This window comes from the organism of the source record quoted next, unplaced genomic scaffold (assembly GCF_019419815.1).
Source record: "Pyrus x bretschneideri cultivar Hongxiangsu unplaced genomic scaffold, Pyrus_bretschneideri_v1 Contig31, whole genome shotgun sequence".
In the NCBI taxonomy this organism is placed as follows: Eukaryota; Viridiplantae; Streptophyta; class Magnoliopsida; order Rosales; family Rosaceae; genus Pyrus; species Pyrus x bretschneideri.
Window position 1 is genome coordinate 2661595 of NW_025999624.1, and position 16464 is coordinate 2678058.

A 16464-nucleotide genomic window follows, 5' to 3' on the forward strand; every position below is an offset into this window, starting at 1 on the left:
CACGTCAGCATTTAACAAAAAAAAGTAACAGAAAAACTGACAGAAGTCTGACATGGGCACAAATTCGTAAGATAAAGTAGGACATTGTCATTTTTAAAAGATGAGGTACCAAAGTGTAGTTAGACCAATAGCTAGGTAGTTTTTTGTCATTTACCCCTAAAGGAAATATAGTATTTTGTACAATTCCTGTTTAGTAGCTACCAAATGTAATACAAAGATTGAAATATGTAATTTGATGGGGGAAGCAAGAGGAAACATATCCCAGTATTAAACTGTTTCATGTAAATTTACAAGCTCTCTAAACTCAGGAAATCAAGCTGTTTCTAATCCTTATTGCATACTAGATCACTGACCCATGTCCGGTAAAAAAGCAATCCAATTCTAACCATGTAAATATCAAAAGATTCTATGTATAACCTCATCATAAGTTTACCGGTCTATCTGAATATGGAACAAACAAATACAAAGAAATTAAGGTCAGGTGATTACCTGTCTCATACATCAGTCTTCAGAAGAGACAGAAAGTAACTCCGGTTCCAAGGATTCTGAGGATTCATAGCCTTCAACAAGAACTCCAACAGTACAGAAACAACTTCTGGAGAGAAGGAAGAATACAACCCAATAAGACTTTTCAATATCTTGATAACACCTTTCGAATGGAGACTGTAGTTCGCTAATCACGGACATCAATTATGATTTACACTAGTCTGAGCATATTGTAAAGACAAGCAACTTTCCGTAATACATGATTGGCAGTATCAATGAAAGATGAGGTCCTCTCCATTTTGAAGGCAAAGGAAAGGAGCCCAAATCATAGCTCATGATCTGTAACATAATACAAGTGTCCCTCTAAATTTTATTATGATTGCTCGATTTAGCTTTACATGGGTACAGTCGATTTCTGATATGCTTTTCAGCTAATTCAAACAACTACTACAGCGCATTTTCTGTTAATCCCAGTGACTTCGCCAAACTTTCCTTATTACTTCCAAACTAAAGCCAGATTCCATTCAATACTCTTCTTTAAACCATGTTTGGTTCAACTAACACTACAGAAAATAGAGAGAGAGATGATAAAACTTTATTTCTGAATAAAGCGACTGGAACATGGAAAAAGAAAAGTTTTATCATCAAAAACTTTAGGGGGAGGGGAAGTTTCGAACTCGGGACGCATGGATAGAACCCAAGACCCAATCCACTAGGTTATTGGACCACATGCAAAAAATTGGAAATAATACGCGCTAATATCAAAAGAACTACTGACAAGAACTTCAGATGCTTAAAGACTTATCTTCCAAATGAACTGTACAACGAACTTATACATCTATATCTGGAGTTTCAAAAGGCTGGAGTTCTTTCTCAGAACTACCAAATTTTAGTAAAACGTTTCCTTCTATATACTATTGAATGGGAAGGTTTCAGGTATAGCTGAAAGTGTAATGCAGCTGGGATAAGTCAACAACTCAAACAGTTTTTCAATATTGGTAGAGAGAGAGAGAGAGAGAGAGAGAGAGTTTGTGTGGTTTAATTGAGCATTATAGTTGATCAAAGGCCTTGTTTATACAAATTATTGCACTGTGGTCGATAGCTATGAGAGCATTACATTCATATATATCCATACATCACATGACGATAAGGGATTAAAAAAAGAACAGAGATTAAGAACACAACACTAAAGAAAGCTCACCTTGTGATTGCCATACAATATAACATGGCCAACATTTCCTCTGAAAGCAAAGCATCACTTGATTGATTCGTTTTACAATTATCAAATCATTGACTGCTCCTTTCTATAGTTCACAAAACACATACATGAAGTTAGCAAAGTAGAACAAACACATGATCCCCCGCCCCCGCCAGGAAAAAAAGGACATAAGAAGTTGATCTGAAAAGGCTTTGAAGAGTGGAGTTGGGTGAAAAAGGTACCTAAACTGAGGATCTTTTGCTGAATTTCGACAAGCATTTTGGTAACTTCAACAGCAACAGGAAGACATCCTCTGCTACCCCATGCTGATAACTGTTACCAACAATTCAAAGACAATGAAAACCATATATGACGTTGCTAGAAACGTCCACAAAACTCTACTAAAAAAAAAAAAACAAGAGTATGTCCATTGTTTTCAAAATTATAGCAAAACATGAAGTTGAATTCTCTTACTCTTCACAAAGCAGAGTCCACAGAATCAGGTGAATTCGAAAGGAGAGATTCTTCTACAAAAAGCCACTTGTCCCAACTCAACCAAGGCACTGATTGTAGCTGTACAACGGCGGCGTTGATATGCCCTGAGTATCTCTGGCTTCCCGTTCTAACAATGGTTTCAGTGGAGGAGGAAAGAGGTGGAACTCTCCATCTCTTAGAGATACTCAGGGCCTTCCTTGGGTCCTAGGTACTCTTTTACCAAAACCGCGTGGCGGGGGTGCCTCGGCCACGGTCATCTCTACCAGGATGCTCAGAGAAGTCTTTGAGGGTAGACCCTCCTTGTCCCTTAGCTTGTCTCCTACAGAGCCACAAGTCTCACCTACACTGCCAATGTCAGGTATGGCTACCCACGTGGAAACCAACTCAAGTCTATCTCTAAATTTGTCGGCCTTTGACTTCCTCCAGAAAAAATGCCCCCCACCCTCGACCGCTCCTAATGCCAGCTGGCTTGCGGAGTCTTCCCAATCCACCTTGACTTTCTTGCCACCCTCAAAGTCAACTGAAGGTGTCCATTAGCAGGAGCCATGTGTAGTGCTGCAGTTAAACCATAATTAGTTCAAACACAGTTTTGCATTAGCTTGTTGATGACCAATAGCTTAATTATCACTAACTATAACAATTAAAGAAGGGAAAAAAAAAAAAAAATCAACATTCACATCAGTCTTGAAATTCAACTTAGAAGCATTTGTTTTTGTGAGCAAAAATAATTATATTAGCTTCTCTGTATGAATTTCATAATATACAAATCCTTGACCAAGAACAAAATGAAGATAACGGCAAAAAACTAAGCCTAACAAATAATAATTTCTCACTTAAAGCTTTAAAGGAGCAACATGACATATTAACAAACCATCAATTTCTGAAGGCTCTATTATGCTTTATTAATTCTTATCAAGGAATGAAATTTCATTTTGGTCAGCTGTTTGAACTAGGAAATTTGGAAATTTGGTGAAAGGAAAATAAAAGGATATTCGTTGCATACTGCATAAGTACAAAATCTAGCTCAGTATATGATATATTTCAAAATAACTAACACATAAACGATACACCAATAATCAACCCGATTATAAAAATCTCAGCCAAAGCCAAAAGTAAAGCCACTTATCCAAGAAACAAAGGAATATTCACTGCCACACGTCAAATGTCAGTTAAAGTCCTGTTAGGGAAGAAACAAAAAGGAACCAAAGGGGACGGAAACTACAAAGAGGAATAAGGAGCGAAGGACGCATCCCATAACTAATGCAACATTGCACCAAAAAGATGACTTAAAATTCTAGCTTTTTGTGTGGTCCGTGGACTTTGGAATCTACTGTTCAGGAGGTGTTACTGATTCACCCACAGTTAAGAAAGAGTAGAGGGAATCCCCCTTCTTTGAAAACAAGACTGAATCGATATAAGCAGATTATACCATAAAAATAACACTATCAAATAATCCACCTCTTCAACCCTCATGTCCTCAAATATCCTAACACCTAACTACTTTCTGATGAAATGGAGAACCTAATTCTTCACTTCCAAGATAAATTAGGTTTTGAGATCCCTATTCTTCCAATACCATGCCTGCATCTCTTCAACTTCTCTACCTTCTTCACAAAATTTACAGATTGTTATCAATTTTATCAAACCTCTGACTTCGAGGGTATATAAAAGTGACCTTACCCACTGAATCTCAAAATTCTTAACCACAGAAATATTTTTCAGATTTTCCTAAAGCACTCCTGATGGCAAATCATTGCTCTGTTCGTTACAGTATCAACCTTATGGAGACCAACTAGTACAAGAATTAAGAAAGGAAGAAAGAAAGGGCATCTATCCACAGCTAGTCGTGCGAAAGCAAGGCCTCTGGATGGGTGATTTGATCCAGTCAAAGTTCCAACATTATTACATGGGATACAAGTGATTATTCCCAGGAAAGCAAACAAAAAAAAGAAAAATAAAAACTGCATGCTCATTAAAAAGAACTAGATGAATCCACAAAGTGTCATCGCATGTTGAATCTGTTAATCCTAGCGCAAACTAATTCCTTAAACCAGCAATAGAATTATAAATGTGGTAGAACGAAAGTATGAATAACCTGTTCGGCCGTGGAGATCCTTTAGAATCAAGGGAAAGACCAGCAGATTCTAAGCTTTTAAGATCATCCATGTCATCGTACCTAGCAGCCTGCCACACATAGAAAACCATCTCAAACTACAAATTTTTATCATAAAAGAAGGATCTATATCTCTAATAAACATCTCAGTGCACAATCAGAACACTTTGGAAAAGGGAGTTGGGTACCTCCAGCAAGGCCTCTACCCTCTCCAATGATGTTTCGACTGGAGAATCACCAACTGTATTTCCCCCTTCCCCCATTTGCCACCGCCGCTACAAGAACAACACAGTCGTTTTCATTAGCTTAAGACCCAAAACCCACAGCATAAATACTATCACTCCCATCAGCTTAAACCCTAAACCCAAATTCAAACCTGAATTCAACTTCTAGGAGATAAATGAAAGATTACAGGAAAATGTAAAGCGCCATACAAAAAAATTTATAGCAAATAAACAGACAAAAATACCAAAGCTACTGGATTTGCTGAAGTACCCTAAAAACAAAAGAAATGAGCAAAACCAAATAGGATTGCTTACCCAGCAAAAGATAGTTTACTAGCGTCGAAGAGTGGGTGGGTGTTTGCTTCAAGATCAATTCGGTGGCAACTCGGTTATAATTGGATAATGGTCTCCACCTCACCTCCTGGAACGACTCGTTCCACATCCGTGGAACACAAAACTATAACTTCTCTGTCTCCTTCTTCTTCCTCCTTGTTTCCATCCGAGGGCATCTTTATTCCTGCTCCGTTCCGTTCCGTCCTGTCCCGTCCCGTCCCATTCCGTTCCGTCCCGTCTCGTCTGCATACCAAACGATACCTTTAATGGACGAATTTAATTCCCGTCCTTCAACTTTTCACAACATGGACAATTCATTGTAACTTTTGTAATGTCCCTTAAGGTCAACTCCAAAGGTTGAGTTAAAATCTACATTTTCTGTTGTCGCTTAATGCTACGATTTTTAATGCTACGATTTAATGGTATTTCTCTTTTTAAAAAATACAAATTTAAATCATATCATTATTAATTCATTGCACAGCCAATCTCACTCCACTCCCTGTAAATAATATTTTTTGTTCCAAAAAATAAAATAAATAAAATTAAAATCCCTACATTTTCAGTTTTAAAACCCCCAAATCTATTCCAACAATTAGGCTAAAATTTAAGCACATCTAGCCCAAAAATTAAGCCAGGTGAGCGGCATGTCCCCATGATGGAGGTGAACACTCCCAGGAATCGCGCTCCAATTTCCTGCACACGGCAAAGCTGCAGTGGGTGACCCACTGCTGACAGCTTTGTCTGCCACCTTATCGCATCCCAAGCTTATTTTGTACTTCAACAGCAGTAACAATTGGGTTGTTGGTTGATACAACGTTCACATTCAACTTCTCATTGTAAAATATAACTTATAAATATATTAATTTAAAGGTTGAGATTGAATATGATCAAGTATAACGATAAAAAAAAAAATCTAACTGTCCAAATTAAATCTAATGTTTAAAATAACTAGAAAATTATTAAATCAAAATTCACCCAAAATTAAAGCATAATTATTTTTATTTTTTTTTCCCACCGGGCTATGAAGAGCTTTGAGGGTAGGTTGCAGCTTTTGTCTAGTCTAGAGTCGGGCGCTGTGTAGGAAGACTCGCCCTAACAATTTTGAATGTTTTGCTTATGTACAAAGTGAAAATTGGATCGCTTTTCAATCATCTATAAATTATTACAAGTGAATGTGAGTACACGATTTAAATAACAAAAGATCCAATATTTAAATTTAAGAATTGTATTTAAAATGATTGGAAATGTCAAAATAAGAGATATAAGCAAATTCATTATTTATTAGTCTAAATATTATGATAATCTACATAATTTTTTTTTAAAGAAAATTGCTAAAAAAAAAAATTTAGCCTAAATTCATTTTTTTAATAATCTAAATTTTAAGCTAAAACCATTGGAAGAGAAATGTTGTTTTTGGTAGGCGATGGTTTAGTTTCAATAATTCGTTTTTTTGCCAAAACCGAAAACTGAATTGAAAATACTGCTTGGTTCAGTTTGGTTTCTTATGTCCGATTTAATTTTGGTTTAATTTTTCCGATTTAGTTTGGTTTTTCAAAACCTAAAAAATTGTTGTTTTTGAATCTAAATAAATATGTCATGAAGCGGGGGGTGAGAATTGAATTTATAAAAATTAAAATATATACAAGGATTGAACAAATAAGTTATAATAGTATCATCGGGACTGAAACTGATCGAAGTGGAACAATGTATCCTCAGCAAAGAGTTGGTCACATGCATGTCAAATAAATGATCTCTAAGAGCATCTCCAGAAGAGATGTCAAATTTTGAACATAAAATTTAAATTTGAAAGCCTATGTGGCATTTTGACATCTTCTCAAGTTTTATTGTCCACCCGATATGTCAAATTAAATTATTATTTTATTATATTATACAATAAATTAATAAAAATTTAATAAAAGGCATTTAATAATTGTGAAATCCGAACTGTTCACCATTTCTTTTTAACAAGAGAGAACCGTTTACTTACCTCGATTGAACAAAAGAGAAACGGGTCAACAACAGCATTAATTGCAATGATGATTAAACCAATAAAAAATTAATAAAAACATTAATAATTAATTTTGAAGCTGCTGTCAAATTTGTGTCACATCCCGACTCGGACGGAACCACTTCTCAAGCCCGACTTCACCGTAGCACGATATTCTCCTCTTTGGGCGCCGACCACGTCCTCACAGTTTTGTTTCTAGGAACTCACATGAAAACTTCCCAGTGGGTCACCCATCATAAGAATGCTCTCGCGCACTACTCGCTTAACTTCGGAGTTCCCTTGGAACTCGAAGCCAATAAGTTCCCAAAAGGTCTTGTGCTAGGTAGGGATGGGAATATACATATAAGGCTTAGAGGATCTACTCCCCTAGACGATGTGGGATGTTACAATCCATCCCCTTAGGAGCTCGACGTCCTTGTCGGCACACGCACGGTCAGGGGTACTGATACCAAATTGCCCCTACCACAACCCGGGCTCGACTCCACCGTAGCACGATATTGTCTGCTTTCGTCAGCACACACCCGGCTAGGGTTAGGCTCTGATACCAAATTACCCTCACCACAACCCGTGCTCGACTCTACCGTAGCACGATATTGTCCGCTTTGGGCCCTTACCACACCTTCATGGCTTTGTTTCTGGAAACTCACACGAGAACTTCCTAGTGGGTCACCCATCATAGGAATGCTCTCGCGCACTATTCGCTTAACTTCGGAGTTCCTTTGGAACTCGAAACCAGTGAGCTCCCAAAAAGCCTCGTGCTAGGTAAGGATGAAATATACATATAAGGCTTAGATGATCCACTCCCCTGGGCGATGTGGGATGTTACAATTTGACAGCAACTCTCTTGCTGCCAATTTACGTTATCGTCACATAGGATTTAACATTTCGGTTGAAGAACATTAGTATGGTTTTTTTTACTGTTATAGTTTATATGAACATTTTAATATCTCCTTTGGAGATGCTCTAACGCTTTATATCTTCTTATGGCCGTCAGCAACTGATTGCATTAGTATTGGTATTAATTGAACAATTACAAGAGATCAATCTAACCAATAAAAAGAAGCAATCAATTAAATCCATATAATAAAAAATTTACAAAACAAATCAAGCAATCTAAATTCCTCATCGTTTTTCCATTGTTTCTGGAAGAAATTTATGCAAATAATAACAAAATTGTTTTGGGTTTTACCTAGCGAGATTGATGAATTTTGTACCAACGTCTCGTTCTTACGAGTCTTCCTTATTTGCCAGTACGAACGCTACCATTTTTGTATTCCGATGCATCTAGCCCATCTAAAGGACGCTTAAGCCAAGTTCACTGTGCAAAGAATATTCCATATCCTTTCATTGTTAAATGAAGATTTAACCAAATAGATATTTTTATAATCCACATCTTATTTTGGTGGAGTATATTGTTTTACTAAGTCCAATAAAATTAGAAAACTTTAACGGAAATCTCCTAATACTATTCACTTTAATGAAAAATTACATTTTTACACTAAAAAGTCAATCCTGATACTATTTATTTTATCATTTATTTTGTCATTATCGTTAAAATTCAAAGTTTTCAAACCATTTTCATTAATTTCCTCATAAAATTATCATCTCTCACCCAAATAGGAGTGGTGTCCTCACATTCACAACACTATCATCATCCCTCTCGTTCTCATATTCACAAGGGCGTATTGTGGCGCGACCTAGTGAAACCGTAAACAACATACGAACGAAAATCAATAAACTATTCTCTTAGTTGTCAAAAACGTTCATCCAAAAGCATATCGCTTATACCCAGAATGTTTATCACAAAACACCAACAAGACATTCTTAATCCTTAAGAAAGCAATGTCTTTGTCCCACAAGCGTTATATGTACTCGTGTTCAAGTATTTTACATGAACGCTAACCAGTTAATGAGCCATATTAAATGTGGTGTAATAACAAATTGTCTTCTCTAAGCATTCATGTCATTTTGATTAGACTTGATCGCTTTCCCAGACATGCAGTAATGATTGCCGATCGCCATATATGAGTATGCTAAAGTAGCAATTGTCAAGTATCTTCTTTTTGACATTGTCTTGAATCCAAATGCTATACATGTTGGATTAAAATCCAGTGGCTCATATAGTAATGAAGAAGGGATTCATTCATTACATCCACTACTTTGGTCAACTGAAGCACATATAGTTGTTTGAATCATCATACGAATCTTATAACAACTCACATTCAACTGTAATCGGGCTACTTGGAGTAATGGAAACACATACATAAATTACTCCAAGATCGACATTCTCCATAATAATAAGGTCACGTTTTAGTTCTCTCTCTAAGATGACATATCAGACAATATATGGCATTCTTTGCTGTGCCAAGTAATGCATGCGTCCGGATGCATTCTCTACGCCCAGGACATGTCTGGATGCACTCTATACATTCAAGACATGAATCTCTCAACTTGCTCACTATCTCAAAGCGCCAAGGTGAAATTTCGTGTGAGAGAACCAATTCAAAGCCCAGTGACACATAATGAAGATGTGTCTGCATCATTTCACTTACATGTATGAAATATGGTACCAAACATTAATCATCACAAGAGCAACTCGTGGATATAACCATGTATGTTGCTCAAGATGCGTCTCTAGACTGCACCTTCTTTGTGCACTTTTATTTAAAACAATCATTTCTGATAGGAGCAACCATATGTTTGGATCTTCCCGTATTAGAGACTAATTGCATGGACTAGGGCAGTTATTTTCTGCATTCGAGTACAGCTCCCAATCTCTTAGGCTATCTAGTCTTTGCAAGATCCTCAAAACCTCATCCTTTGAGAGCATTTAGGTGTTTCACCTTATACTATGTTGCCTTTCTCTCTCTTTCCATTTCCTACCCTTAAGGGATGTCTCTAGTCCACCTTAAGGTCACTAGTAGGGAAGGGCAAAGGTCCCACCGTGATTTTGAAGCTCTCTTCATTTATTCACATGAGTATGTTCAAAAGTTTGCTTAATGAACGCAATTAACTCTAATTAATTTTAAGATTGCTCATATCAATATCAAAGGCGGCGTGACTTGTTTGTTTTTTTTATTTGGATCGGCACTGCCTAGAGAACACAAGGCGGCGTGAGTTTGTTTGGGTTGGCTTTAGGTTTCAAAACCAGCTAGAAAGGGTTTGGTTAGCTGTAATTTGCACAATGACATTGAGTTTAGGGTTAGGGAACAGACTGGTCGAAACCTGCACTAACGGCAAGATCAAAGTTGATTTAGGATTTTGAATTTTTTCGTCTTTTATTTCTCTCAATAGGAGGACAGTATACATATATAAAAGTACAAGGATGTTTGCGATATGGAATCCATATTCCGAGAACACTGAATTCCTATACTAGATTTATTGACTCACGCCAATATGCATTGAATTCCTGCAGTACATTGACTCCCGCCAACATACATTAAATCCATATTCTAAGTATATTGACTCACGCCAACAAAAATTACATCACAATTTTGAAACAATAAAAAAAAGGTGTGAGAAATTTGGGGAAACATTGATGGTAAGTAAAAGGACACATATAACACTCGTCTTAATATGATGGATCTAGGCACCAATCATAATTTGCACCCCGTATAAGTTGATGGTCAAATACGGATGCACCGGACTTATGACACATTATATTTGAAACATAATAGGGGTCTATGCGAATTCGTAAATTCAGTGAACACTAAACCCCAAAACCAAAGTTTTTACGCACATATACCTTTGTTGTAGAACTCGTATGAATTACAAGTTATAGTCCAAACAAAGTAACTCATGCGCACAATCCACACGCACAGAAGATAATTTTTAGTCGATAAAGACACCCATTTGTATTTGGGACTAGTGTTATGAATGTGAATTATTACATAATTCATATATAGAAGTAGGGATTTTGACAATCAGAAGGACAAATCTTGTCCGTTTGATTACTAGAGCAATTTTGAACAACCAGAATGGATAAGATTTAGATGTCTGCAAATCAGCAAGGTCCTCCAAAGCTTGCAAAGTACAAAGCTGCATTTGTACGAAACAATTTCGAAAAATCAAACTGTACCACATTGACATTGTAGTACATTTAAATCCAATATATAATAAATAAACGTGTATCTGGTCAAACAAGAAGATTTGTACTAGAAAGATACATGCAGTACAATGAAGTGAAAATAGTACACAACTAAATTCTAACTTGTGCTATATATTACCATACTACGGCAAGGAAGTTGTACAGAGATAAGCCAAAGCGGTAGAGGGGCTCCACAGGAGTGACCTGAGATCACACGTAGCGTTTGTGTATTGCGCTTGATGTGTTCTCAGGTCGCCCCTGCGGTATCTTCTCTACCATATCATTGCACTGCTGTAGATTTGAATGGACATTGATAACGGCCCCGAGGTGCTACATTGAAAGGTGAGAAAGTTGTACCATATTTCGGTGTATTGAAATATAAGAAACATTACTTGCTCTCGACTGCTTGCATAAATTATTTTGACCAAAATTGAGTATTATAGGTCTCATCGCACTACATTGTTTCTGTTCCCACTTCTCTTCTCTTCCTAGTAATCCAGGAACCTTTTCGGCGACATTATTGACATCCAGCCAGAAAACCCAACAGCTCGAGGCAACATTCCAAGCAGACGCCGGTACCATGATTTGTGAACAGAGAGGAGAGGGGTTCAACCTCTGCCCTGGCAACCAGGATAAGAACATTTGGATACTTCTAAGTTTTGAGCACTTGCGAAATCCATCAGACGCTCAATTTTGGTGAAGCAGAAGACTCTGTATATCCAGCTTTACACGACGTTGAATTCATGCTAGGAACTGAGAGTATCAAATGCATAATTTAACACAAATTAAAAGCAGGTGTGTGCACTCTGAAATTAGACTCCGAAACTAAGTACACACCATCCACCTAGAACTGCATCTGGCTAGCTGCCATGAACAATGAACATGTTTACGGGCTCCTCTCCACGACCGTAAGCTGTTGTATAGTATTTTATACTAAAAACAGGACGCTTACACAGAAATTTTGTATGCTCAACGTCGATTATTCATCTAACCTAATTCAGCAGCTTATGCTCCAGAACCACACGTAAGCACACGCTTTTCCAACCTAAGGGAAACATAGTATTTTGTACATTCCTGTTTAGTAGCTACCAAATGTAATACAAAGGTTGAAGTATGTAATTTGATGACAGGAAGAAAGAGGAAACATGTATCAGCATTCAAACTGTTTCATGTAAATATCTTAAGATTCTATGCAGAATCTCAGCATAAGTTTACCAGACAATCTGAATATGGAACAAACAAATACAAAGAAATTAAGGTCATGTGATTACCCGTCTCATACATCACTCCTTCCTGAGTCTCAATCATATCAAGGACTGCGTTCGGAAGAGCCAGAAGTAACTCCGGTTCCTTATTACTTCCAAACTACAGCCAGATTCCATTCAATACTGTTATTTAAACCACGTTTGGTTCAACTAACACTACAGATAATAGAGAGAGATGATAAAAATTTATTTACGAAGAAAGCGACTGGAACTTACATGAAAAAAGAAAAGTAATTTGGTAAACTCTCTCTCAAAATCTCACCCATTTTCAAAAAACCAAGTTTGAGAAGAAATTTAGACTTGCTTTTCTCTTCTGTTCTTTCTTTTTCATTCTTATGTTAGAACGAAATGTTGGTATGTGGTGGAATTCAAATACTTAATTTTCTTATCCTTCTTCTTCCACAGGGAAACCAAACAAAATGCAAGTGTACACCAAAAACTTTGCCACCTTCCACTAAATTACTAAAGTTAGGGCTCAATGTACCGTCCAGATTTCTATGAAAGGATATCGCCAGTCATTAGTGACAAAAACTTATTACGTCCATAAAGCCAATTACTATATCTTCCATCTATAGAAAAATTGAAATTTGACACAACAAAAATCTGCTCTCATCGGAAAATAGAGGTTCCATTGTTTATATGCATATTTTGATTTGGTGTTTAGCCTAAATTGTCAGACCTAAACCAGGACTTTATCTTTTAGAGATGGGAAGGAAGGGAATGACGACAACAACATGTAACCCTTCCATAAACTGTTTATTTTTATTTTTTTAAACAAAAATAGAAAATCATTTTCTGTATTGTAGACATGAAACAAACGAGAAAATCCATTCACATTGATTGTTGATACTAAATTTTTTTCATTGTCTTCATAACACAAGGCACTCGTGAGTTGAAATTTGTCACAAGTCAATTAAGTGAAAATGTGCATCCTTATCTTCTGTAAATTATTATTAAAGTTGAATGGTAAAACAAAGCTCGTTTTCACAGCTTAATAGAATTCAGAAATCTTCTCAACTATTTTGAGCACCCACAAGTAGTTTTCTCAGACACCAACAATGTCTTAGTAGGAATTTTATTATGATTATTCATCACCAAATAAACTAGATGCATCAACCATAAAATCTAAACATTAAGAGTAAACATCAGAAGAATCTGAAGAAACAAAACTTTGAAGTACCAAGCGTGATCCGTACCTTCACTGATGCACCATGAAGAACCTCAAGTGTGGGAAGATCACGGTGAGATCCCTCTAAAAAAGAATTCAATACAAAGCGAAAGAAAAAAGAAATATCAACATGCAGTATCACAAGTATTAAAAAAAATCACTTAAATACCCAAAACCTAAAGGGTTAACCAACGAACAAAAGAAAAATGTACAAATGAAATGTTGAGTTTCTCACCATGATGAGTATCAATCAGTGGACGTGGAATGCCAATTGCATCAGCAGCCACAACAATTTAAACCTCTGTTTTCTTCCATGTCTTCTTGGCAACACCATTCACAAGCCTTCAGAAACATGACCACTAGTGTGAAGCTAACTTATTCATGTAGCACTACCTGCGACAAAATTGAAAAGGATGCAAAAAATAAATATGAGCATAAATAATAATCCCCAACGAATTTGAGTGAATTACATTTATTTTTATATGAACACAAAGTCATGGAAGGCCAATCAATTACAAATATCTCTGCTGTATGCCTAACCACGAAAAACCTTCAAAACTATATTGTTATACAACTATTATCACATATGTCATGGGACATAGAGCTTTTACTATTATTAAGGGGAGTGGGGAGTGTTTGAAACTATTATATTAAACTAGGGGACGGGGGAGTTTTGAACTCGGGACGCATGGTTAGAACCCAACACCCGATCGGCCTATCCACTAGGATATTGGACCACATGCAAAAAATTGGAAATAATAAGCGCTATATCAAAAGAACTCCTGACAACAACTTTGGATGCTTAAAGACTTCCAAATGATTTGTACAACGAACATATACATCTGCTATATATGGAGTTTCAAAAGGTTGGAGTTCTTTCTGAGAACTACCAACTTTTAGTAAAACGTTTCCTTCTACATACTTATTGAATGGGAAGGTTCCAGGTATAGCTGAAAGTGTAATGCAGCTGGGATAAGTCAACAACTCAATATTTTTTTTTTGCCGCGGGTAGGGGAAGAGAGAGAGAGAGAGAGAACACATGACGATAAGGGAGTAAAGAAAAGAACAGAGATGTAAGAACACAACAATAAAGAAGGCTCACCTTTATGATTGCCATACAATATAACATGGCCAACATTTCCTCTGGAAGCGAATTATCACTTGATTGATTCATTTTACAATTATCTAAATCATGTCAAATCTGTAGTTCACAAAACACATACATTAAGCTAGCAAAGTAGAACAAACACATTATCCCCCGCCCCGTCGGGAAAAAAACGACATAAGAAGTTGATCTGAAAAGGCTCCGAGGAGTGGAGTTGGGTGAAAAACGTACCTAAACTGAGGATCTTTTTGCTGAATTCGACAATCGTTTCGGTAACTTCAACCGCAACAGGAAGACATCATCTGCTTCTCCATGCTGATATCGGTTGACAACAATTCAAAGACGATGAAGACCACATATGAAATTGCCAGAAACGTCCAAAAAACTCAATTAAAAGCAAAACCCACTTGAGAAAAAAAAAAAAAACAAGAGTATGTCTATTGTTTTCAAAATTATCGCAAAAATGAAGTTGGATTCTCTTACTCTTCTCAAAGCGGAGGCCAGAATCAGGTGAATTCGAAAAGAGAGATTCAAGCCACTCGTCCCAGCTCGACCAACGCACCTAGATGTAGCTGTACGACGGCGGCGTTGATATGCCCAGGTCCTCATAATCTCTTGATTCTTCCGAAAACCCTAAAAGTGCCTCCACTACAACTCTTCCATTCGCTCCGGCAGCACTAACAACTAGGGGTGGAAAAAATTCCCGAAAATCCCAAACCGAACCGAAAAAATCCCGATCCCAAACCAAAAATTTCCCAAACCGAAATTCCCGAAATTTTCGGGATGCTATTCCGAACCGATCCCGAAATTTTGGTATGGGATTTGGGATTGACTTCTCAATATTTCGGGAATCCCATACCAAACCGAAATTATATATTATTAATTTATATATATATATATTATATATTATTCTTTTATAATTGATGTTAGTAGTTTCTAATTCATGCTTTGCAACCTGGAATGCCTTACACCTTGCATATTTTTCATGTTCTGTTTGATATTCATTTGGATTTTATTATTGTTGCTGTCATGGCTAATGATTTCAGAAGGTTTGATTCTTTTGTCTCTTAACAGATTGTCAAAAGGGTTTAATTAATTTGAATTTTGACTTTGATAAAAATAATCAAGCATGCCAATATTTGATTAAATGGTAGTGTGAATGAAATGACATTCCTAGTTCATGAATGTGTTCTTAAATTATATATTTGAAGAATAATTCATAATTTCATATTTTAATTTGGGATTCCCGATTTGTCCCGAAATCCCGAAAATATTTCGGGATTCCCGAAATTTGGGATTCCCGAAATTTTGGTTTGGGATTGGTCTTCAAATTCCTGTCCCAAAAAATTTCGGTTTGGGATTCGGGATACTACTTTCGGTTCGGTATCCCATACCGAACCATCCCTACTAACAACAGTCAATGACAGAACATAGTTAAGACGAGTGCATTTCATTTTATATCTTTTTAATTTTCGATTGTCGAATCAATGTATTGAAAAAGATCAACGAACATAAATTATTAAGGATATGTGAGAACTACAATGAAATATGTGAATAGCACGTTCTAAAATTTATATAAACTACGATGACACTATTGATCTATAGTGTCCGGACGGATTTGCCCTTCAGCTTCTTTTTTTTTTTTTTTTTTTTTTTTTTTTGGGGAAACTTCCCTTCAGCTTCTTCTTAGTTCTATGCTTATATCCTCATTTGCACAATGAAATAACAACTTCGCCCCTCGATGGCCACACGGTCGTCATCGATGGCCTTTCCTGTTCGATTTCTCTGCTGTTTCTGCTTTTCATTTTGCTGTTTTCTCTCACTCCATTTCTTGTAATTGGCTTTTTCTTTTTCTGCCCCATGTCTACACGTGTTGGTTATCGCGACTTGGAAAACGGTGGAAAGGCGAGGAAAACAGTGGAAAAGCCCATTTGCTTCCATTTCATGTTCTCAAAAGGGCATCCCATCCCATCGCCGTTCTT

At 36.7% G+C, this 16464-nt stretch overlaps 1 protein-coding gene and 4 long non-coding RNA genes across 7 annotated transcripts in view; 1 reads left to right on the top strand and 4 right to left on the bottom strand.

Annotated features, from left to right (window-relative positions):
* Positions 1-4921, bottom strand: part of LOC103929557 (ankyrin repeat-containing protein P16F5.05c) — a 35997-nt gene extending 31076 nt beyond the window's left edge. The window contains exon 1 of the mRNA XM_009338771.3: positions 4832-4921. The gene's annotated coding sequence lies outside the window, so the exon portion shown is untranslated. The remainder of the gene's footprint in view (positions 1-4831) is intronic.
* Positions 14-2599, bottom strand: LOC125480012. Of its 3 annotated transcripts, none has more exons than XR_007260420.1 (4): positions 2159-2599; positions 1927-2017; positions 1688-1790; positions 14-673 (listed from the first exon to the last, which is right to left on the bottom strand). It is a non-coding gene; the product is annotated as an uncharacterized LOC125480012 (long non-coding RNA). The 3 variants fall into 3 exon arrangements; XR_007260418.1 differs by having other exon boundaries at positions 20-595; XR_007260419.1 differs by having other exon boundaries at positions 607-1049.
* LOC125480014 lies at positions 2598-4810 on the bottom strand. Its single transcript, XR_007260422.1, has 4 exons — positions 4762-4810; positions 4481-4567; positions 4275-4363; positions 2598-2734 (listed from the first exon to the last, which is right to left on the bottom strand). It is a non-coding gene; the product is annotated as an uncharacterized LOC125480014 (long non-coding RNA).
* A 5279-nt stretch (positions 4922-10200) lies between the features above and the next one.
* Positions 10201-12100, top strand: LOC125480011. Its single transcript, XR_007260417.1, has 2 exons — positions 10201-11286; positions 11388-12100. It is a non-coding gene; the product is annotated as an uncharacterized LOC125480011 (long non-coding RNA).
* A 2381-nt stretch (positions 12101-14481) lies between these two features.
* On the bottom strand, positions 14482-15446 carry LOC125480013. The gene is made up of 3 exons (XR_007260421.1): positions 14966-15446; positions 14714-14797; positions 14482-14578 (listed from the first exon to the last, which is right to left on the bottom strand). It is a non-coding gene; the product is annotated as an uncharacterized LOC125480013 (long non-coding RNA).
* Positions 15447-16464: the final 1018 nt, after the last annotated feature.